This window comes from Triturus cristatus, chromosome 6, assembly GCF_964204655.1.
Source record: "Triturus cristatus chromosome 6, aTriCri1.1, whole genome shotgun sequence".
In the NCBI taxonomy this organism is placed as follows: Eukaryota; Metazoa; Chordata; class Amphibia; order Caudata; family Salamandridae; genus Triturus; species Triturus cristatus.
In genome coordinates, this window is record NC_140589.1 from 883,571,136 (window position 1) to 883,592,935 (window position 21,800).

General features: G+C 46.0%; 21 non-coding genes across 21 annotated transcripts; 11 read left to right on the forward strand and 10 right to left on the reverse strand.

The window, feature by feature from the left end:
- Positions 1–756: 756 nt before the first annotated feature.
- Positions 757–863, forward strand: LOC146819575 (U6 spliceosomal RNA). Its single transcript, XR_014964165.1, has one exon. It is a non-coding gene; the product is annotated as a U6 spliceosomal RNA (small nuclear RNA).
- A 1,849-nt stretch (positions 864–2,712) lies between these two features.
- Positions 2,713–2,819, forward strand: LOC146819576 (U6 spliceosomal RNA). The gene has a single exon (XR_014964166.1). It is a non-coding gene; the product is annotated as a U6 spliceosomal RNA (small nuclear RNA).
- A 1,006-nt stretch (positions 2,820–3,825) lies between these two features.
- TRNAR-ACG (transfer RNA arginine (anticodon ACG)) lies at positions 3,826–3,898 on the reverse strand. The gene has a single exon. It is a non-coding gene; the product is annotated as a tRNA-Arg (tRNA).
- Positions 3,899–4,670: 772 nt separating this feature from the next.
- On the forward strand, positions 4,671–4,777 carry LOC146819578 (U6 spliceosomal RNA). The gene has a single exon (XR_014964167.1). It is a non-coding gene; the product is annotated as a U6 spliceosomal RNA (small nuclear RNA).
- A 1,006-nt stretch (positions 4,778–5,783) lies between these two features.
- On the reverse strand, positions 5,784–5,856 carry TRNAR-ACG (transfer RNA arginine (anticodon ACG)). Its single transcript has one exon. It is a non-coding gene; the product is annotated as a tRNA-Arg (tRNA).
- Positions 5,857–6,628: 772 nt separating this feature from the next.
- On the forward strand, positions 6,629–6,735 carry LOC146819580 (U6 spliceosomal RNA). Its single transcript, XR_014964168.1, has one exon. It is a non-coding gene; the product is annotated as a U6 spliceosomal RNA (small nuclear RNA).
- Positions 6,736–7,741: 1,006 nt separating this feature from the next.
- On the reverse strand, positions 7,742–7,814 carry TRNAR-ACG (transfer RNA arginine (anticodon ACG)). The gene has a single exon. It is a non-coding gene; the product is annotated as a tRNA-Arg (tRNA).
- Positions 7,815–8,586: 772 nt separating this feature from the next.
- On the forward strand, positions 8,587–8,693 carry LOC146819582 (U6 spliceosomal RNA). The gene has a single exon (XR_014964169.1). It is a non-coding gene; the product is annotated as a U6 spliceosomal RNA (small nuclear RNA).
- A 1,007-nt stretch (positions 8,694–9,700) lies between these two features.
- TRNAR-ACG (transfer RNA arginine (anticodon ACG)) lies at positions 9,701–9,773 on the reverse strand. Its single transcript has one exon. It is a non-coding gene; the product is annotated as a tRNA-Arg (tRNA).
- A 778-nt stretch (positions 9,774–10,551) lies between these two features.
- LOC146819584 (U6 spliceosomal RNA) lies at positions 10,552–10,658 on the forward strand. Its single transcript, XR_014964170.1, has one exon. It is a non-coding gene; the product is annotated as a U6 spliceosomal RNA (small nuclear RNA).
- A 1,006-nt stretch (positions 10,659–11,664) lies between these two features.
- TRNAR-ACG (transfer RNA arginine (anticodon ACG)) lies at positions 11,665–11,737 on the reverse strand. Its single transcript has one exon. It is a non-coding gene; the product is annotated as a tRNA-Arg (tRNA).
- A 772-nt stretch (positions 11,738–12,509) lies between these two features.
- LOC146819586 (U6 spliceosomal RNA) lies at positions 12,510–12,616 on the forward strand. Its single transcript, XR_014964171.1, has one exon. It is a non-coding gene; the product is annotated as a U6 spliceosomal RNA (small nuclear RNA).
- Positions 12,617–13,622: 1,006 nt separating this feature from the next.
- TRNAR-ACG (transfer RNA arginine (anticodon ACG)) lies at positions 13,623–13,695 on the reverse strand. Its single transcript has one exon. It is a non-coding gene; the product is annotated as a tRNA-Arg (tRNA).
- Positions 13,696–14,467: 772 nt separating this feature from the next.
- Positions 14,468–14,574, forward strand: LOC146819588 (U6 spliceosomal RNA). The gene has a single exon (XR_014964172.1). It is a non-coding gene; the product is annotated as a U6 spliceosomal RNA (small nuclear RNA).
- Positions 14,575–15,580: 1,006 nt separating this feature from the next.
- On the reverse strand, positions 15,581–15,653 carry TRNAR-ACG (transfer RNA arginine (anticodon ACG)). Its single transcript has one exon. It is a non-coding gene; the product is annotated as a tRNA-Arg (tRNA).
- A 772-nt stretch (positions 15,654–16,425) lies between these two features.
- On the forward strand, positions 16,426–16,532 carry LOC146819590 (U6 spliceosomal RNA). The gene has a single exon (XR_014964173.1). It is a non-coding gene; the product is annotated as a U6 spliceosomal RNA (small nuclear RNA).
- Positions 16,533–17,538: 1,006 nt separating this feature from the next.
- On the reverse strand, positions 17,539–17,611 carry TRNAR-ACG (transfer RNA arginine (anticodon ACG)). Its single transcript has one exon. It is a non-coding gene; the product is annotated as a tRNA-Arg (tRNA).
- Positions 17,612–18,383: 772 nt separating this feature from the next.
- Positions 18,384–18,490, forward strand: LOC146819592 (U6 spliceosomal RNA). Its single transcript, XR_014964175.1, has one exon. It is a non-coding gene; the product is annotated as a U6 spliceosomal RNA (small nuclear RNA).
- Positions 18,491–19,496: 1,006 nt separating this feature from the next.
- On the reverse strand, positions 19,497–19,569 carry TRNAR-ACG (transfer RNA arginine (anticodon ACG)). Its single transcript has one exon. It is a non-coding gene; the product is annotated as a tRNA-Arg (tRNA).
- A 784-nt stretch (positions 19,570–20,353) lies between these two features.
- On the forward strand, positions 20,354–20,460 carry LOC146819594 (U6 spliceosomal RNA). Its single transcript, XR_014964176.1, has one exon. It is a non-coding gene; the product is annotated as a U6 spliceosomal RNA (small nuclear RNA).
- Positions 20,461–21,457: 997 nt separating this feature from the next.
- TRNAR-ACG (transfer RNA arginine (anticodon ACG)) lies at positions 21,458–21,530 on the reverse strand. Its single transcript has one exon. It is a non-coding gene; the product is annotated as a tRNA-Arg (tRNA).
- Between the last annotated feature and the right edge of the window lie 270 nt (positions 21,531–21,800).

Consider the following 21,800-nt stretch of genomic DNA (forward strand, 5'->3'; position numbering starts at 1 on the left):
CTTTTGTCCTTAAGAGGACCAGAAGTTGTGTGTGTGTGTGTGTGTGTGTGTTTTAAAACACCATTCCATCAACCTTTTTAGCCACGTTTACTGCTCACAACCAGAAGACACAAGTAAACCCACCTGACCTCCTGAAATTCTGTTCTGTCAGGTGTTCCTAACTTATACAAAGGACTTTAGGAGGACGAAGGACCTAAAAGTCAGGGGAAATGGTCCTAGGTCCAAGGAAATGTTTTAGATCAGCCTCAGTTTCTTAAATATTCTGCATTAACATCATCAGTTCCACGTCTGTGTGGAGCTGATCTTGAGGACTCCTTAATCAGCAGGCGGGTACAACAATAAAGTGTTTAATATTACAATACAGGCGAAAATTCAGACACCTTGTCATAGGCTCACCTTGTCCAGGGACCCAAGCATGCTGCCTTTCACCTCTCAGAGCCCTTCACCTAACCTACTGTGCAGCTGTCTCACCTTTAATATCACTGTTCCACAGGCAGCATGATGTCACAATGTTCCTTGTCAGTAGCCTGAACCATGAGCCTTTGCAACCCTGGCATAATCTACATACTTCCAATTGGTGAAGTCTTGGACCACAAATGCAGTGAAGAATAATGGATTGTTACTCTTCATGCATTTTTGCCCATTGGCTCAGATTTGAATGCTTACTGGCCATACGAGCATCTCTGCCAGGCCACCCTATGTCTAGAGACCGTAGATTTAGAGAGTTTATAAACATTGTAGGTTCATCAATGAAGTGTGCTCGCTTCGGCGGCACATATACTAAAATTGGAACGATACAGAGAAGATTAGCATGGCCCCTGCGCAAGGATGACACGCAAATTCGTGAAGCGTTCCATATTTTTACCAGCTTTCAGGAGAGAAATGTTCTATGTTTTCAAGACTAATTGAAATAATAAAGCAGGTTCCAGTGCTTTCCTCCTAATATCTATTTTTCAATTTGTCTCTCCTCAACATTTTTAATGTATTTACCTCGCAGTAATGAAGGTGCACTCTATGGCCAGCTGCATTTAGCAAGGAAGCCTGCAGGACTTCTGGGACTTTTCTTTCCCTTCTTCAGCCTCCCTGTCATTATTCTTCACAACCCCCAAATCTATACTGCTGCCAGCGATGCGTTGCTTTGTGGGAAGCAAGAGAAAGAGAAGGGGAGGGCCTATGCAAATGATGGCCTCAGGGCTGTCTGGGAGTCCCTTTTCAGCAGTACTGTTAAAATCCGCCTTGCAACCAGATTGGTCGGGTAAGCTGAAAAACACCAGGCATGATTGGGCACCAGGTCCTCTAGGCCCTTGGAGGACATATCGGCGCTGCATCCCTCAGTTTCTGAGGTCCAAGAAATGTTCACCCTCCACCCTAATAGAGAGGTCTTGGCCGATCGTGGCCGATCGGGGCAGAAGGGAGCAGGGCAAGATGCTCATGATCCTGCTCTAATAATGAACTGCCTTCCTCTCTCCTTACCTGTGGTTCTGCCTGGCTGCTTGGTTCCAGTTGTAGGCCTACATCCCACAGGCAATTTGCTTGTCCCTCTCACACATGTAAATGGGTCAGCACTCAAGTGCACACACCTGCCTGCACCCACAGACCCTCTCACACACACTTTTCTCAACAAGATTTTTTCCTAGTTTAGAGACTCAGAGACCCATGTTGAAATACAAAAGCAGCACACCACATGACGGCCTTCACATAGAATCCAGCAGCAAATGGGAAACTTTTAACTAGCCGTGGTCCTATTACTGCAGCCCTACCATGGAACGACTGCTGGATGAGTCCTGCTCGAGAATATTGAACCTACAACAAGTCTGAGGTAAATAAGAATTCCACAGGAATACCATAAAACAGGGACCTATGACCCTTATAGGAGTCGAACCTACAATCTTCTGATCCGTAGTCAGACGCGTTATCCATTGCGCCACTGGCCCCATGTAGGATTACCCATACTTTTGTCCTTAAGAGGACCAGAAGTTGTGTGTGTGTGTGTGTGTGTGTGTGTGTTTTAAAACACCATTCCATCAACCTTTTTAGCCACGTTTACTGCTCACAACCAGAAGACACAAGTAAACCCACCTGACCTCCTGAAATTCTGTTCTGTCAGGTGTTCCTAACTTATACAAAGGACTTTAGGAGGACGAAGGACCTAAAAGTCAGGGGAAATGGTCCTAGGTCCAAGGAAATGTTTTAGATCAGCCTCAGTTTCTTAAATATTCTGCATTAACATCATCAGTTCCACGTCTGTGTGGAGCTGATCTTGAGGACTCCTTAATCAGCAGGCGGGTACAACAATAAAGTGTTTAATATTACAATACAGGCGAAAATTCAGACACCTTGTCATAGGCTCACCTTGTCCAGGGACCCAAGCATGCTGCCTTTCACCTCTCAGAGCCCTTCACCTAACCTACTGTGCAGCTGTCTCACCTTTAATATCACTGTTCCACAGGCAGCATGATGTCACAATGTTCCTTGTCAGTAGCCTGAACCATGAGCCTTTGCAACCCTGGCATAATCTACATACTTCCAATTGGTGAAGTCTTGGACCACAAATGCAGTGAAGAATAATGGATTGTTACTCTTCATGCATTTTTGCCCATTGGCTCAGATTTGAATGCTTACTGGCCATACGAGCATCTCTGCCAGGCCACCCTATGTCTAGAGACCGTAGATTTAGAGAGTTTATAAACATTGTAGGTTCATCAATGAAGTGTGCTCGCTTCGGCGGCACATATACTAAAATTGGAACGATACAGAGAAGATTAGCATGGCCCCTGCGCAAGGATGACACGCAAATTCGTGAAGCGTTCCATATTTTTACCAGCTTTCAGGAGAGAAATGTTCTATGTTTTCAAGACTAATTGAAATAATAAAGCAGGTTCCAGTGCTTTCCTCCTAATATCTATTTTTCAATTTGTCTCTCCTCAACATTTTTAATGTATTTACCTCGCAGTAATGAAGGTGCACTCTATGGCCAGCTGCATTTAGCAAGGAAGCCTGCAGGACTTCTGGGACTTTTCTTTCCCTTCTTCAGCCTCCCTGTCATTATTCTTCACAACCCCCAAATCTATACTGCTGCCAGCGATGCGTTGCTTTGTGGGAAGCAAGAGAAAGAGAAGGGGAGGGCCTATGCAAATGATGGCCTCAGGGCTGTCTGGGAGTCCCTTTTCAGCAGTACTGTTAAAATCCGCCTTGCAACCAGATTGGTCGGGTAAGCTGAAAAACACCAGGCATGATTGGGCACCAGGTCCTCTAGGCCCTTGGAGGACATATCGGCGCTGCATCCCTCAGTTTCTGAGGTCCAAGAAATGTTCACCCTCCACCCTAATAGAGAGGTCTTGGCCGATCGTGGCCGATCGGGCAGAAGGGAGCAGGGCAAGATGCTCATGATCCTGCTCTAATAATGAACTGCCTTCCTCTCTCCTTACCTGTGGTTCTGCCTGGCTGCTTGGTTCCAGTTGTAGGCCTACATCCCACAGGCAATTTGCTTGTCCCTCTCACACATGTAAATGGGTCAGCACTCAAGTGCACACACCTGCCTGCACCCACAGACCCTCTCACACACACTTTTCTCAACAAGATTTTTTCCTAGTTTAGAGACTCAGAGACCCATGTTGAAATACAAAAGCAGCACACCACATGACGGCCTTCACATAGAATCCAGCAGCAAATGGGAAAGTTTTAACTAGCCGTGGTCCTATTACTGCAGCCCTACCATGGAACGACTGCTGGATGAGTCCTGCTCGAGAAGATTGAACCTACAACAAGTCTGAGGTAAATAAGAATTCCACAGGAATACCATAAAACAGGGACCTATGACCCTTTCGAGCCAGATAGGAGTCGAACCTACAATCTTCTGATCCGTAGTCAGACGCGTTATCCATTGCGCCACTGGCCCCATGTAGGATTACCCATACTTTTGTCCTTAAGAGGACCAGAAGTTGTGTGTGTGTGTGTGTGTGTGTTTTAAAACACCATTCCATCAACCTTTTTAGCCACGTTTACTGCTCACAACCAGAAGACACAAGTAAACCCACCTGACCTCCTGAAATTCTGTTCTGTCAGGTGTTCCTAACTTATACAAAGGACTTTAGGAGGACAAAGGACCTAAAAGTCAGGGGAAATGGTCCTAGGTCCAAGGAAATGTTTTAGATCAGCCTCAGTTTCTTAAATATTCTGCATTAACATCATCAGTTCCACGTCTGTGTGGAGCTGATCTTGAGGACTCCTTAATCAGCAGGCGGGTACAACAATAAAGTGTTTAATATTACAATACAGGCGAAAATTCAGACACCTTGTCATAGGCTCACCTTGTCCAGGGACCCAAGCATGCTGCCTTTCACCTCTCAGAGCCCTTCACCTAACCTACTGTGCAGCTGTCTCACCTTTAATATCACTGTTCCACAGGCAGCATGATGTCACAATGTTCCTTGTCAGTAGCCTGAACCATGAGCCTTTGCAACCCTGGCATAATCTACATACTTCCAATTGGTGAAGTCTTGGACCACAAATGCAGTGAAGAATAATGGATTGTTACTCTTCATGCATTTTTGCCCATTGGCTCAGATTTGAATGCTTACTGGCCATACGAGCATCTCTGCCAGGCCACCCTATGTCTAGAGACCGTAGATTTAGAGAGTTTATAAACATTGTAGGTTCATCAATGAAGTGTGCTCGCTTCGGCGGCACATATACTAAAATTGGAACGATACAGAGAAGATTAGCATGGCCCCTGCGCAAGGATGACACGCAAATTCGTGAAGCGTTCCATATTTTTACCAGCTTTCAGGAGAGAAATGTTCTATGTTTTCAAGACTAATTGAAATAATAAAGCAGGTTCCAGTGCTTTCCTCCTAATATCTATTTTTCAATTTGTCTCTCCTCAACATTTTTAATGTATTTACCTCGCAGTAATGAAGGTGCACTCTATGGCCAGCTGCATTTAGCAAGGAAGCCTGCAGGACTTCTGGGACTTTTCTTTCCCTTCTTCAGCCTCCCTGTCATTATTCTTCACAACCCCCAAATCTATACTGCTGCCAGCGATGCGTTGCTTTGTGGGAAGCAAGAGAAAGAGAAGGGGAGGGCCTATGCAAATGATGGCCTCAGGGCTGTCTGGGAGTCCCTTTTCAGCAGTACTGTTAAAATCCGCCTTGCAACCAGATTGGTCGGGTAAGCTGAAAAACACCAGGCATGATTGGGCACCAGGTCCTCTAGGCCCTTGGAGGACATATCGGCGCTGCATCCCTCAGTTTCTGAGGTCCAAGAAATGTTCACCCTCCACCCTAATAGAGAGGTCTTGGCCGATCGTGGCCGATCGGGCAGAAGGGAGCAGGGCAAGATGCTCATGATCCTGCTCTAATAATGAACTGCCTTCCTCTCTCCTTACCTGTGGTTCTGCCTGGCTGCTTGGTTCCAGTTGTAGGCCTACATCCCACAGGCAATTTGCTTGTCCCTCTCACACATGTAAATGGGTCAGCACTCAAGTGCACACACCTGCCTGCACCCACAGACCCTCTCACACACACTTTTCTCAACAAGATTTTTTCCTAGTTTAGAGACTCAGAGACCCATGTTGAAATACAAAAGCAGCACACCACATGACGGCCTTCACATAGAATCCAGCAGCAAATGGGAAACTTTTAACTAGCCGTGGTCCTATTACTGCAGCCCTACCATGGAACGACTGCTGGATGAGTCCTGCTCGAGAAGATTGAACCTACAACAAGTCTGAGGTAAATAAGAATTCCACAGGAATACCATAAAACAGGGACCTATGACCCTTTCGAGCCAGATAGGAGTCGAACCTACAATCTTCTGATCCGTAGTCAGACGCGTTATCCATTGCGCCACTGGCCCCATGTAGGATTACCCATACTTTTGTCCTTAAGAGGACCAGAAGTTGTGTGTGTGTGTGTGTGTGTGTTTTAAAACACCATTCCATCAACCTTTTTAGCCACGTTTACTGCTCACAACCAGAAGACACAAGTAAACCCACCTGACCTCCTGAAATTCTGTTCTGTCAGGTGTTCCTAACTTATACAAAGGACTTTAGGAGGACGAAGGACCTAAAAGTCAGGGGAAATGGTCCTAGGTCCAAGGAAATGTTTTAGATCAGCCTCAGTTTCTTAAATATTCTGCATTAACATCATCAGTTCCACGTCTGTGTGGAGCTGATCTTGAGGACTCCTTAATCAGCAGGCGGGTACAACAATAAAGTGTTTAATATTACAATACAGGCGAAAATTCAGACACCTTGTCATAGGCTCACCTTGTCCAGGGACCCAAGCATGCTGCCTTTCACCTCTCAGAGCCCTTCACCTAAACTACTGTGCAGCTGTCTCACCTTTAATATCACTGTTCCACAGGCAGCATGATGTCACAATGTTCCTTGTCAGTAGCCTGAACCATGAGCCTTTGCAACCCTGGCATAATCTACATACTTCCAATTGGTGAAGTCTTGGACCACAAATGCAGTGAAGAATAATGGATTGTTACTCTTCATGCATTTTTGCCCATTGGCTCAGATTTGAATGCTTGCTGGCCATACGAGCATCTCTGCCAGGCCACCCTATGTCTAGAGACCGTAGATTTAGAGAGTTTATAAACATTGTAGGTTCATCAATGAAGTGTGCTCGCTTCGGCGGCACATATACTAAAATTGGAACGATACAGAGAAGATTAGCATGGCCCCTGCGCAAGGATGACACGCAAATTCGTGAAGCGTTCCATATTTTTACCAGCTTTCAGGAGAGAAATGTTCTATGTTTTCAAGACTAATTGTAATAATAAAGCAGGTTCCAGTGCTTTCCTCCTAATATCTATTTTTCAATTTGTCTCTCCTCAACATTTTTTATGTATTTACCTCGCAGTAATGAAGGTGCACTCTATGGCCAGCTGCATTTAGCAAGGAAGCCTGCAGGACTTCTGGGACTTATCTTTCCCTTCTTCAGCCTCCCTGTCATTATTCTTCACAACCCCCAAATCTATACTGCTGCCAGCGATGCGTTGCTTTGTGGGAAGCAAGAGAAAGAGAAGGGGAGGGCCTATGCAAATGATGGCCTCAGGGCTGTCTGGGAGTCCCTTTTCAGCAGTACTGTTAAAATCCGCCTTGCAACCAGATTGGTCGGGTAAGCTGAAAAACACCAGGCATGATTGGGCACCAGGTCCTCTAGGCCCTTGGAGGACATATCGGCGCTGCATCCCTCAGTTTCTGAGGTCCAAGAAATGTTCACCCTCCACCCTAATAGAGAGGTCTTGGCCGATCGTGGCCGATCGGGCAGAAGGGAGCAGGGCAAGATGCTCATGATCCTGCTCTAATAATGAACTGCCTTCCTCTCTCCTTACCTGTGGTTCTGCCTGGCTGCTTGGTTCCAGTTGTAGGCCTACATCCCACAGGCAATTTGCTTGTCCCTCTCACACATGTAAATGGGTCAGCACTCAAGTGCACACACCTGCCTGCACCCACAGACCCTCTCACACACACTTTTCTCAACAAGATTTTTTCCTAGTTTAGAGACTCAGAGACCCATGTTGAAATACAAAAGCAGCACACCACATGACGGCCTTCACATAGAATCCAGCAGCAAATGGGAAACTTTTAACTAGCCGTGGTCCTATTACTGCAGCCCTACCATGGAACGACTGCTGGATGAGTCCTGCTCGAGAATATTGAACCTACAACAAGTCTGAGGTAAATAAGAATTCCACAGGAATACCATAAAACAGGGACCTATGACCCTTTCGAGCCAGATAGGAGTCGAACCTACAATCTTCTGATCCGTAGTCAGACGCGTTATCCATTGCGCCACTGGCCCCATGTAGGATTACCCATACTTTTGTCCTTAAGAGGACCAGAAGTTGTGTGTGTGTGTGTGTGTGTGTTTTAAAACACCATTCCATCAACCTTTTTAGCCACGTTTACTGCTCACAACCAGAAGACACAAGTAAACCCACCTGACCTCCTGAAATTCTGTTCTGTCAGGTGTTCCTAACTTATACAAAGGACTTTAGGAGGACGAAGGACCTAAAAGTCAGGGGAAATGGTCCTAGGTCCAAGGAAATGTTTTAGATCAGCCTCAGTTTCTTAAATATTCTGCATTAACATCATCAGTTCCACGTCTGTGTGGAGCTGATCTTGAGGACTCCTTAATCAGCAGGCGGGTACAACAATAAAGTGTTTAATATTACAATACAGGCGAAAATTCAGACACCTTGTCATAGGCTCACCTTGTCCAGGGACCCAAGCATGCTGCCTTTCACCTCTCAGAGCCCTTCACCTAACCTACTGTGCAGCTGTCTCACCTTTAATATCACTGTTCCACAGGCAGCATGATGTCACAATGTTCCTTGTCAGTAGCCTGAACCATGAGCCTTTGCAACCCTGGCATAATCTACATACTTCCAATTGGTGAAGTCCTGGACCACAAATGCAGTGAAGAATAATGGATTGTTACTCTTCATGCATTTTTGCCCATTGGCTCGGATTTGAATGCTTACTGGCCATACGAGCATCTCTGCCAGGCCACCCTATGTCTAGAGACCGTAGATTTAGAGAGTTTATAAACATTGTAGGTTCATCAATGAAGTGTGCTCGCTTCGGCGGCACATATACTAAAATTGGAACGATACAGAGAAGATTAGCATGGCCCCTGCGCAAGGATGACACGCAAATTCGTGAAGCGTTCCATATTTTTACCAGCTTTCAGGAGAGAAATGTTCTATGTTTTCAAGACTAATTGAAATAATAAAGCAGGTTCCAGTGCTTTCCTCCTAATATCTATTTTTCAATTTGTCTCTCCTCAACATTTTTAATGTATTTACCTCGCAGTAATGAAGGTGCACTCTATGGCCAGCTGCATTTAGCAAGGAAGCCTGCAGGACTTCTGGGACTTTTCTTTCCCTTCTTCAGCCTCCCTGTCATTATTCTTCACAACCCCCAAATCTATACTGCTGCCAGCGATGCGTTGCTTTGTGGGAAGCAAGAGAAAGAGAAGGGGAGGGCCTATGCAAATGATGGCCTCAGGGCTGTCTGGGAGTCCCTTTTCAGCAGTACTGTTAAAATCCGCCTTGCAACCAGATTGGTCGGGTAAGCTGAAAAACACCAGGCATGATTGGGCACCAGGTCCTCTAGGCCCTTGGAGGACATATCGGCGCTGCATCCCTCAGTTTCTGAGGTCCAAGAAATGTTCACCCTCCACCCTAATAGAGAGGTCGTGGCCGATCGTGGCCGATCGGGGCAGAAGGGAGCAGGGCAAGATGCTCATGATCCTGCTCTAATAATGAACTGCCTTCCTCTCTCCTTACCTGTGGTTCTGCCTGGCTGCTTGGTTCCAGTTGTAGGCCTACATCCCACAGGCAATTTGCTTGTCCCTCTCACACATGTAAATGGGTCAGCACTCAAGTGCACACACCTGCCTGCACCCACAGACCCTCTCACACACACTTTTCTCAACAAGATTTTTTCCTAGTTTAGAGACTCAGAGACCCATGTTGAAATACAAAAGCAGCACACCACATGACGGCCTTCACATAGAATCCAGCAGCAAATGGGAAACTTTTAACTAGCCGTGGTCCTATTACTGCAGCCCTACCATGGAACGACTGCTGGATGAGTCCTGCTCGAGAATATTGAACCTACAACAAGTCTGAGGTAAATAAGAATTCCACAGGAATACCATAAAACAGGGACCTATGACCCTTTCGAGCCAGATAGGAGTCGAACCTACAATCTTCTGATCCGTAGTCAGACGCGTTATCCATTGCGCCACTGGCCCCATGTAGGATTACCCATACATTTGTCCTTAAGAGGACCAGAAGTTGTGTGTGTGTGTGTGTGTGTGTGTGTGTTTTAAAACACCATTCCATCAACCTTTTTAGCCACGTTTACTGCTCACAACCAGAAGACACAAGTAAACCCACCTGACCTCCTGAAATTCTGTTCTGTCAGGTGTTCCTAACTTATACAAAGGACTTTAGGAGGACGAAGGACCTAAAAGTCAGGGGAAATGGTCCTAGGTCCAAGGAAATGTTTTAGATCAGCCTCAGTTTCTTAAATATTCTGCATTAACATCATCAGTTCCACGTCTGTGTGGAGCTGATCTTGAGGACTCCTTAATCAGCAGGCGGGTACAACAATAAAGTGTTTAATATTACAATACAGGCGAAAATTCAGACACCTTGTCATAGGCTCACCTTGTCCAGGGACCCAAGCATGCTGCCTTTCACCTCTCAGAGCCCTTCACCTAACCTACTGTGCAGCTGTCTCACCTTTAATATCACTGTTCCACAGGCAGCATGATGTCACAATGTTCCTTGTCAGTAGCCTGAACCATGAGCCTTTGCAACCCTGGCATAATCTACATACTTCCAATTGGTGAAGTCTTGGACCACAAATGCAGTGAAGAATAATGGATTGTTACTCTTCATGCATTTTTGCCCATTGGCTCAGATTTGAATGCTTACTGGCCATACGAGCATCTCTGCCAGGCCACCCTATGTCTAGAGACCGTAGATTTAGAGAGTTTATAAACATTGTAGGTTCATCAATGAAGTGTGCTCGCTTCGGCGGCACATATACTAAAATTGGAACGATACAGAGAAGATTAGCATGGCCCCTGCGCAAGGATGACACGCAAATTCGTGAAGCGTTCCATATTTTTACCAGCTTTCAGGAGAGAAATGTTCTATGTTTTCAAGACTAATTGAAATAATAAAGCAGGTTCCAGTGCTTTCCTCCTAATATCTATTTTTCAATTTGTCTCTCCTCAACATTTTTAATGTATTTACCTCGCAGTAATGAAGGTGCACTCTATGGCCAGCTGCATTTAGCAAGGAAGCCTGCAGGACTTCTGGGACTTTTCTTTCCCTTCTTCAGCCTCCCTGTCATTATTCTTCACAACCCCCAAATCTATACTGCTGCCAGCGATGCGTTGCTTTGTGGGAAGCAAGAGAAAGAGAAGGGGAGGGCCTATGCAAATGATGGCCTCACGGCTGTCTGGGAGTCCCTTTTCAGCAGTACTGTTAAAATCCGCCTTGCAACCAGATTGGTCGGGTAAGCTGAAAAACACCAGGCATGATTGGGCACCAGGTCCTCTAGGCCCTTGGAGGACATATCGGCGCTGCATCCCTCAGTTTCTGAGGTCCAAGAAATGTTCACCCTCCACCCTAATAGAGAGGTCTTGGCCGATCGTGGCCGATCGGGCAGAAGGGAGCAGGGCAAGATGCTCATGATCCTGCTCTAATAATGAACTGCCTTCCTCTCTCCTTACCTGTGGTTCTGCCTGGCTGCTTGGTTCCAGTTGTAGGCCTACATCCCACAGGCAATTTGCTTGTCCCTCTCACACATGTAAATGGGTCAGCACTCAAGTGCACACACCTGCCTGCACCCACAGACCCTCTCACACACACTTTTCTCAACAAGATTTTTTCCTAGTTTAGAGACTCAGAGACCCATGTTGAAATACAAAAGCAGCACACCACATGACGGCCTTCACATAGAATCCAGCAGCAAATGGGAAACTTTTAACTAGCCGTGGTCCTATTACTGCAGCCCTACCATGGAACGACTGCTGGATGAGTCCTGCTCGAGAAGATTGAACCTACAACAAGTCTGAGGTAAATAAGAATTCCACAGGAATACCATAAAACAGGGACCTATGACCCTTTCGAGCCAGATAGGAGTCGAACCTACAATCTTCTGATCCGTAGTCAGACGCGTTATCCATTGCGCCACTGGCCCCATGTAGGATTACCCATACTTTTGTCCTTAAGAGGACCAGAAGTTGTGTGTGTGTGTGTGTGTGTGTTTTAAAACACCATTCCATCAACCTTTTTAGCCACGTTTACTGCTCACAACCAGAAGACACAAGTAAACCCACCTGACCTCCTGAAATTCTGTTCTGTCAGGTGTTCCTAACTTATACAAAGGACTTTAGGAGGACGAAGGACCTAAAAGTCAGGGGAAATGGTCCTAGGTCCAAGGAAATGTTTTAGATCAGCCTCAGTTTCTTAAATATTCTGCATTAACATCATCAGTTCCACGTCTGTGTGGAGCTGATCTTGAGGACTCCTTAATCAGCAGGCGGGTACAACAATAAAGTGTTTAATATTACAATACAGGCGAAAATTCAGACACCTTGTCATAGGCTCACCTTGTCCAGGGACCCAAGCATGCTGCCTTTCACCTCTCAGAGCCCTTCACCTAACCTACTGTGCAGCTGTCTCACCTTTAATATCACTGTTCCACAGGCAGCATGATGTCACAATGTTCCTTGTCAGTAGCCTGAACCATGAGCCTTTGCAACCCTGGCATAATCTACATACTTCCAATTGGTGAAGTCTTGGACCACAAATGCAGTGAAGAATAATGGATTGTTACTCTTCATGCATTTTTGCCCATTGGCTCAGATTTGAATGCTTACTGGCCATACGAGCATCTCTGCCAGGCCACCCTATGTCTAGAGACCGTAGATTTAGAGAGTTTATAAACATTGTAGGTTCATCAATGAAGTGTGCTCGCTTCGGCGGCACATATACTAAAATTGGAACGATACAGAGAAGATTAGCATGGCCCCTGCGCAAGGATGACACGCAAATTCGTGAAGCGTTCCATATTTTTACCAGCTTTCAGGAGAGAAATGTTCTATGTTTTCAAGACTAATTGAAATAATAAAGCAGGTTCCAGTGCTTTCCTCCTAATATCTATTTTTCAATTTGTCTCTCCTCAACATTTTTAATGTATTTACCTCGCAGTAATGAAGGTGCACTCTATGGCCAGCTGCATTTAGCAAGGAAGCCTGCAGGACTTCTGGGACTTTTCTTTCCCTTCTTCAGCCTCCCTGTCATTATTCTTCACAACCCCCAAATCTATACTGCTGCCAGCGATGCGTTGCTTTGTGGGAAGCAAGAGAAAGAGAAGGGGAGGGCCTATGCAAATGATGGCCTCAGGGCTGTCTGGGAGTCCCTTTTCAGCAGTACTGTTAAAATCCGCCTTGCAACCAGATTGGTCGGGTAAGCTGAAAAACACCAGGCATGATTGGGCACCAGGTCCTCTAGGCCCTTGGAGGACATATCGGCGCTGCATCCCTCAGTTTCTGAGGTCCAAGAAATGTTCACCCTCCACCCTAATAGAGAGGTCTTGGCCGATCGTGGCCGATCGGGCAGAAGGGAGCAGGGCAAGATGCTCATGATCCTGCTCTAATAATGAACTGCCTTCCTCTCTCCTTACCTGTGGTTCTGCCTGGCTGCTTGGTTCCAGTTGTAGGCCTACATCCCACAGGCAATTTGCTTGTCCCTCTCACACATGTAAATGGGTCAGCACTCAAGTGCACACACCTGCCTGCACCCACAGACCCTCTCACACACACTTTTCTCAACAAGATTTTTTCCTAGTTTAGAGACTCAGAGACCCATGTTGAAATACAAAAGCAGCACACCACATGACGGCCTTCACATAGAATCCAGCAGCAAATGGGAAACTTTTAACTAGCCGTGGTCCTATTACTGCAGCCCTACCATGGAACGACTGCTGGATGAGTCCTGCTCGAGAAGATTGAACCTACAACAAGTCTGAGGTAAATAAGAATTCCACAGGAATACCATAAAACAGGGACCTATGACCCTTTCGAGCCAGATAGGAGTCGAACCTACAATCTTCTGATCCGTAGTCAGACGCGTTATCCATTGCGCCACTGGCCCCATGTAGGATTACCCATACTTTTGTCCTTAAGAGGACCAGAAGTTGTGTGTGTGTGTGTGTGTGTGTTTTAAAACACCATTCCATCAACCTTTTTAGCCACGTTTACTGCTCACAACCAGAAGACACAAGTAAACCCACCTGACCTCCTGAAATTCTGTTCTGTCAGGTGTTCCTAACTTATACAAAGGACTTTAGGAGGACGAAGGACCTAAAAGTCAGGGGAAATGGTCCTAGGTCCAAGGAAATGTTTTAGATCAGCCTCAGTTTCTTAAATATTCTGCATTAACATCATCAGTTCCACGTCTGTGTGGAGCTGATCTTGAGGACTCCTTAATCAGCAGGCGGGTACAACAATAAAGTGTTTAATATTACAATACAGGCGAAAATTCAGACACCTTGTCATAGGCTCACCTTGTCCAGGGACCCAAGCATGCTGCCTTTCACCTCTCAGAGCCCTTCACCTAACCTACTGTGCAGCTGTCTCACCTTTAATATCACTGTTCCACAGGCAGCATGATGTCACAATGTTCCTTGTCAGTAGCCTGAACCATGAGCCTTTGCAACCCTGGCATAATCTACATACTTCCAATTGGTGAAGTCTTGGACCACAAATGCAGTGAAGAATAATGGATTGTTACTCTTCATGCATTTTTGCCCATTGGCTCAGATTTGAATGCTTACTGGCCATACGAGCATCTCTGCCAGGCCACCCTATGTCTAGAGACCGTAGATTTAGAGAGTTTATAAACATTGTAGGTTCATCAATGAAGTGTGCTCGCTTCGGCGGCACATATACTAAAATTGGAACGATACAGAGAAGATTAGCATGGCCCCTGCGCAAGGATGACACGCAAATTCGTGAAGCGTTCCATATTTTTACCAGCTTTCAGGAGAGAAATGTTCTATGTTTTCAAGACTAATTGAAATAATAAAGCAGGTTCCAGTGCTTTCCTCCTAATATCTATTTTTCAATTTGTCTCTCCTCAACATTTTTAATGTATTTACCTCGCAGTAATGAAGGTGCACTCTATGGCCAGCTGCATTTAGCAAGGAAGCCTGCAGGACTTCTGGGACTTTTCTTTCCCTTCTTCAGCCTCCCTGTCATTATTCTTCACAACCCCCAAATCTATACTGCTGCCAGCGATGCGTTGCTTTGTGGGAAGCAAGAGAAAGAGAAGGGGAGGGCCTATGCAAATGATGGCCTCAGGGCTGTCTGGGAGTCCCTTTTCAGCAGTACTGTTAAAATCCGCCTTGCAACCAGATTGGTCGGGTAAGCTGAAAAACACCAGGCATGATTGGGCACCAGGTCCTCTAGGCCCTTGGAGGACATATCGGCGCTGCATCCCTCAGTTTCTGAGGTCCAAGAAATGTTCACCCTCCACCCTAATAGAGAGGTCTTGGCCGATCGTGGCCGATCGGGCAGAAGGGAGCAGGGCAAGATGCTCATGATCCTGCTCTAATAATGAACTGCCTTCCTCTCTCCTTACCTGTGGTTCTGCCTGGCTGCTTGGTTCCAGTTGTAGGCCTACATCCCACAGGCAATTTGCTTGTCCCTCTCACACATGTAAATGGGTCAGCACTCAAGTGCACACACCTGCCTGCACCCACAGACCCTCTCACACACACTTTTCTCAACAAGATTTTTTCCTAGTTTAGAGACTCAGAGACCCATGTTGAAATACAAAAGCAGCACACCACATGACGGCCTTCACATAGAATCCAGCAGCAAATGGGAAACTTTTAACTAGCCGTGGTCCTATTACTGCAGCCCTACCATGGAACGACTGCTGGATGAGTCCTGCTCGAGAAGATTGAACCTACAACAAGTCTGAGGTAAATAAGAATTCCACAGGAATACCATAAAACAGGGACCTATGACCCTTTCGAGCCAGATAGGAGTCGAACCTACAATCTTCTGATCCGTAGTCAGACGCGTTATCCATTGCGCCACTGGCCCCATGTAGGATTACCCATACTTTTGTCCTTAAGAGGACCAGAAGTTGTGTGTGTGTGTGTGTGTGTGTTTTAAAACACCATTCCATCAACCTTTTTAGCCACGTTTACTGCTCACAACCAGAAGACACAAGTAAACCCACCTGACCTCCTGAAATTCTGTTCTGTCAGGTGTTCCTAACTTATACAAAGGACTTTAGGAGGACGAAGGACCTAAAAGTCAGGGGAAATGGTCCTAGGTCCAAGGAAATGTTTTAGATCAGCCTCAGTTTCTTAAATATTCTGCATTAACATCATCAGTTCCACGTCTGTGTGGAGCTGATCTTGAGGACTCCTTAATCAGCAGGCGGGTACAACAATAAAGTGTTTAATATTACAATACAGGCGAAAATTCAGACACCTTGTCATAGGCTCACCTTGTCCAGGGACCCAAGCATGCTGCCTTTCACCTCTCAGAGCCCTTCACCTAACCTACTGTGCAGCTGTCTCACCTTTAATATCACTGTTCCACAGGCAGCATGATGTCACAATGTTCCTTGTCAGTAGCCTGAACCATGAGCCTTTGCAACCCTGGCATAATCTACATACTTCCAATTGGTGAAGTCTTGGACCACAAATGCAGTGAAGAATAATGGATTGTTACTCTTCATGCATTTTTGCCCATTGGCTCAGATTTGAATGCTTGCTGGCCATACGAGCATCTCTGCCAGGCCACCCTATGTCTAGAGACCGTAGATTTAGAGAGTTTATAAACATTGTAGGTTCATCAATGAAGTGTGCTCGCTTCGGCGGCACATATACTAAAATTGGAACGATACAGAGAAGATTAGCATGGCCCCTGCGCAAGGATGACACGCAAATTCGTGAAGCGTTCCATATTTTTACCAGCTTTCAGGAGAGAAATGTTCTATGTTTTCAAGACTAATTGTAATAATAAAGCAGGTTCCAGTGCTTTCCTCCTAATATCTATTTTTCAATTTGTCTCTCCTCAACATTTTTTATGTATTTACCTCGCAGTAATGAAGGTGCACTCTATGGCCAGCTGCATTTAGCAAGGAAGCCTGCAGGACTTCTGGGACTTTTCTTTCCCTTCTTCAGCCTCCCTGTCATTATTCTTCACAACCCCCAAATCTATACTGCTGCCAGCGATGCGTTGCTTTGTGGGAAGCAAGAGAAAGAGAAGGGGAGGGCCTATGCAAATGATGGCCTCAGGGCTGTCTGGGAGTCCCTTTTCAGCAGTACTGTTAAAATCCGCCTTGCAACCAGATTGGTCGGGTAAGCTGAAAAACACCAGGCATGATTGGGCACCAGGTCCTCTAGGCCCTTGGAGGACATATCGGCGCTGCATCCCTCAGTTTCTGAGGTCCAAGAAATGTTCACCCTCCACCCTAATAGAGAGGTCTTGGCCGATCGTGGCCGATCGGGCAGAAGGGAGCAGGGCAAGATGCTCATGATCCTGCTCTAATAATGAACTGCCTTCCTCTCTCCTTACCTGTGGTTCTGCCTGGCTGCTTGGTTCCAGTTGTAGGCCTACATCCCACAGGCAATTTGCTTGTCCCTCTCACACATGTAAATGGGTCAGCACTCAAGTGCACACACCTGCCTGCACCCACAGACCCTCTCACACACACTTTTCTCAACAAGATTTTTTCCTAGTTTAGAGACTCAGAGACCCATGTTGAAATACAAAAGCAGCACACCACATGACGGCCTTCACATAGAATCCAGCAGCAAATGGGAAACTTTTAACTAGCCGTGGTCCTATTACTGCAGCCCTACCATGGAACGACTGCTGGATGAGTCCTGCTCGAGAATATTGAACCTACAACAAGTCTGAGGTAAATAAGAATTCCACAGGAATACCATAAAACAGGGACCTATGACCCTTTCGAGCCAGATAGGAGTCGAACCTACAATCTTCTGATCCGTAGTCAGACGCGTTATCCATTGCGCCACTGGCCCCATGTAGGATTACCCATACTTTTGTCCTTAAGAGGACCAGAAGTTGTGTGTGTGTGTGTGTGTGTGTTTTAAAACACCATTCCATCAACCTTTTTAGCCACGTTTACTGCTCACAACCAGAAGACACAAGTAAACCCACCTGACCTCCTGAAATTCTGTTCTGTCAGGTGTTCCTAACTTATACAAAGGACTTTAGGAGGACGAAGGACCTAAAAGTCAGGGGAAATGGTCCTAGGTCCAAGGAAATGTTTTAGATCAGCCTCAGTTTCTTAAATATTCTGCATTAACATCATCAGTTCCACGTCTGTGTGGAGCTGATCTTGAGGACTCCTTAATCAGCAGGCGGGTACAACAATAAAGTGTTTAATATTACAATACAGGCGAAAATTCAGACACCTTGTCATAGGCTCACCTTGTCCAGGGACCCAAGCATGCTGCCTTTCACCTCTCAGAGCCCTTCACCTAACCTACTGTGCAGCTGTCTCACCTTTAATATCACTGTTCCACAGGCAGCATGATGTCACAATGTTCCTTGTCAGTAGCCTGAACCATGAGCCTTTGCAACCCTGGCATAATCTACATACTTCCAATTGGTGAAGTCCTGGACCACAAATGCAGTGAAGAATAATGGATTGTTACTCTTCATGCATTTTTGCCCATTGGCTCGGATTTGAATGCTTACTGGCCATACGAGCATCTCTGCCAGGCCACCCTATGTCTAGAGACCGTAGATTTAGAGAGTTTATAAACATTGTAGGTTCATCAATGAAGTGTGCTCGCTTCGGCGGCACATATACTAAAATTGGAACGATACAGAGAAGATTAGCATGGCCCCTGCGCAAGGATGACACGCAAATTCGTGAAGCGTTCCATATTTTTACCAGCTTTCAGGAGAGAAATGTTCTATGTTTTCAAGACTAATTGAAATAATAAAGCAGGTTCCAGTGCTTTCCTCCTAATATCTATTTTTCAATTTGTCTCTCCTCAACATTTTTAATGTATTTACCTCGCAGTAATGAAGGTGCACTCTATGGCCAGCTGCATTTAGCAAGGAAGCCTGCAGGACTTCTGGGACTTTTCTTTCCCTTCTTCAGCCTCCCTGTCATTATTCTTCACAACCCCCAAATCTATACTGCTGCCAGCGATGCGTTGCTTTGTGGGAAGCAAGAGAAAGAGAAGGGGAGGGCCTATGCAAATGATGGCCTCAGGGCTGTCTGGGAGTCCCTTTTCAGCAGTACTGTTAAAATCCGCCTTGCAACCAGATTGGTCGGGTAAGCTGAAAAACACCAGGCATGATTGGGCACCAGGTCCTCTAGGCCCTTGGAGGACATATCGGCGCTGCATCCCTCAGTTTCTGAGGTCCAAGAAATGTTCACCCTCCACCCTAATAGAGAGGTCTTGGCCGATCGTGGCCGATCGGGCAGAAGGGAGCAGGGCAAGATGCTCATGATCCTGCTCTAATAATGAACTGCCTTCCTCTCTCCTTACCTGTGGTTCTGCCTGGCTGCTTGGTTCCAGTTGTAGGCCTACATCCCACAGGCAATTTGCTTGTCCCTCTCACACATGTAAATGGGTCAGCACTCAAGTGCACACACCTGCCTGCACCCACAGACCCTCTCACACACACTTTTCTCAACAAGATTTTTTCCTAGTTTAGAGACTCAGAGACCCATGTTGAAATACAAAAGCAGCACACCACATGACGGCCTTCACATAGAATCCAGCAGCAAATGGGAAACTTTTAACTAGCCGTGGTCCTATTACTGCAGCCCTACCATGGAACGACTGCTGGATGAGTCCTGCTCGAGAATATTGAACCTACAACAAGTCTGAGGTAAATAAGAATTCCACAGGAATACCATAAAACAGGGACCTATGACCCTTTCGAGCCAGATAGGAGTCGAACCTACAATCTTCTGATCCGTAGTCAGACGCGTTATCCATTGCGCCACTGGCCCCATGTAGGATTACCCATACTTTTGTCCTTAAGAGGACCAGAAGTTGTGTGTGTGTGTGTGTGTGTGTGTGTGTGTGTGTTTTAAAACACCATTCCATCAACCTTTTTAGCCACGTTTACTGCTCACAACCAGAAGACACAAGTAAACCCACCTGACCTCCTGAAATTCTGTTCTGTCAGGTGTTCCTAACTTATACAAAGGACTTTAGGAGGACGAAGGACCTAAAAGTCAGGGGAAATGGTCCTAGGTCCAAGGAAATGTTTTAGATCAGCCTCAGTTTCTTAAATATTCTGCATTAACATCATCAGTTCCACGTCTGTGTGGAGCTGATCTTGAGGACTCCTTAATCAGCAGGCGGGTACAACAATAAAGTGTTTAATATTACAATACAGGCGAAAATTCAGACACCTTGTCATAGGCTCACCTTGTCCAGGGACCCAAGCATGCTGCCTTTCACCTCTCAGAGCCCTTCACCTAACCTACTGTGCAGCTGTCTCACCTTTAATATCACTGTTCCACAGGCAGCATGATGTCACAATGTTCCTTGTCAGTAGCCTGAACCATGAGCCTTTGCAACCCTGGCATAATCTACATACTTCCAATTGGTGAAGTCTTGGACCACAAATGCAGTGAAGAATAATGGATTGTTACTCTTCATGCATTTTTGCCCATTGGCTCAGATTTGAATGCTTACTGGCCATACGAGCATCTCTGCCAGGCCACCCTATGTCTAGAGACCGTAGATTTAGAGAGTTTATAAACATTGTAGGTTCATCAATGAAGTGTGCTCGCTTCGGCGGCACATATACTAAAATTGGAACGATACAGAGAAGATTAGCATGGCCCCTGCGCAAGGATGACACGCAAATTCGTGAAGCGTTCCATATTTTTACCAGCTTTCAGGAGAGAAATGTTCTATGTTTTCAAGACTAATTGAAATAATAAAGCAGGTTCCAGTGCTTTCCTCCTAATATCTATTTTTCAATTTGTCTCTCCTCAACATTTTTAATGTATTTACCTCGCAGTAATGAAGGTGCACTCTATGGCCAGCTGCATTTAGCAAGGAAGCCTGCAGGACTTCTGGGACTTTTCTTTCCCTTCTTCAGCCTCCCTGTCATTATTCTTCACAACCCCCAAATCTATACTGCTGCCAGCGATGCGTTGCTTTGTGGGAAGCAAGAGAAAGAGAAGGGGAGGGCCTATGCAAATGATGGCCTCAGGGCTGTCTGGGAGTCCCTTTTCAGCAGTACTGTTAAAATCCGCCTTGCAACCAGATTGGTCGGGTAAGCTGAAAAACACCAGGCATGATTGGGCACCAGGTCCTCTAGGCCCTTGGAGGACATATCGGCGCTGCATCCCTCAGTTTCTGAGGTCCAAGAAATGTTCACCCTCCACCCTAATAGAGAGGTCGTGGCCGATCGGGGCAGAAGGGAGCAGGGCAAGATGCTCATGATCCTGCTCTAATAATGAACTGCCTTCCTCTCTCCTTACCTGTGGTTCTGCCTGGCTGCTTGGTTCCAGTTGTAGGCCTACATCCCACAGGCAATTTGCTTGTCCCTCTCACACATGTAAATGGGTCAGCACTCAAGTGCACACACCTGCCTGCACCCACAGACCCTCTCACACACACTTTTCTCAACAAGATTTTTTCCTAGTTTAGAGACTCAGAGACCCATGTTGAAATACAAAAGCAGCACACCACATGACGGCCTTCACATAGAATCCAGCAGCAAATGGGAAACTTTTAACTAGCCGTGGTCCTATTACTGCAGCCCTACCATGGAACGACTGCTGGATGAGTCCTGCTCGAGAATATTGAACCTACAACAAGTCTGAGGTAAATAAGAATTCCACAGGAATACCATAAAACAGGGACCTATGACCCTTTCGAGCCAGATAGGAGTCGAACCTACAATCTTCTGATCCGTAGTCAGACGCGTTATCCATTGCGCCACTGGCCCCATGTAGGATTACCCATACTTTTGTCCTTAAGAGGACCAGAAGTTGTGTGTGTGTGTGTGTGTTTTAAAACACCATTCCATCAACCTTTTTAGCCACGTTTACTGCTCACAACCAGAAGACACAAGTAAACCCACCTGACCTCCTGAAATTCTGTTCTGTCAGGTGTTCCTAACTTATACAAAGGACTTTAGGAGGACGAAGGACCTAAAAGTTAGGGGAAATGGTCCTAGGTCCAAGGAAATGTTTTAGATCAGCCTCAGTTTCTTAAA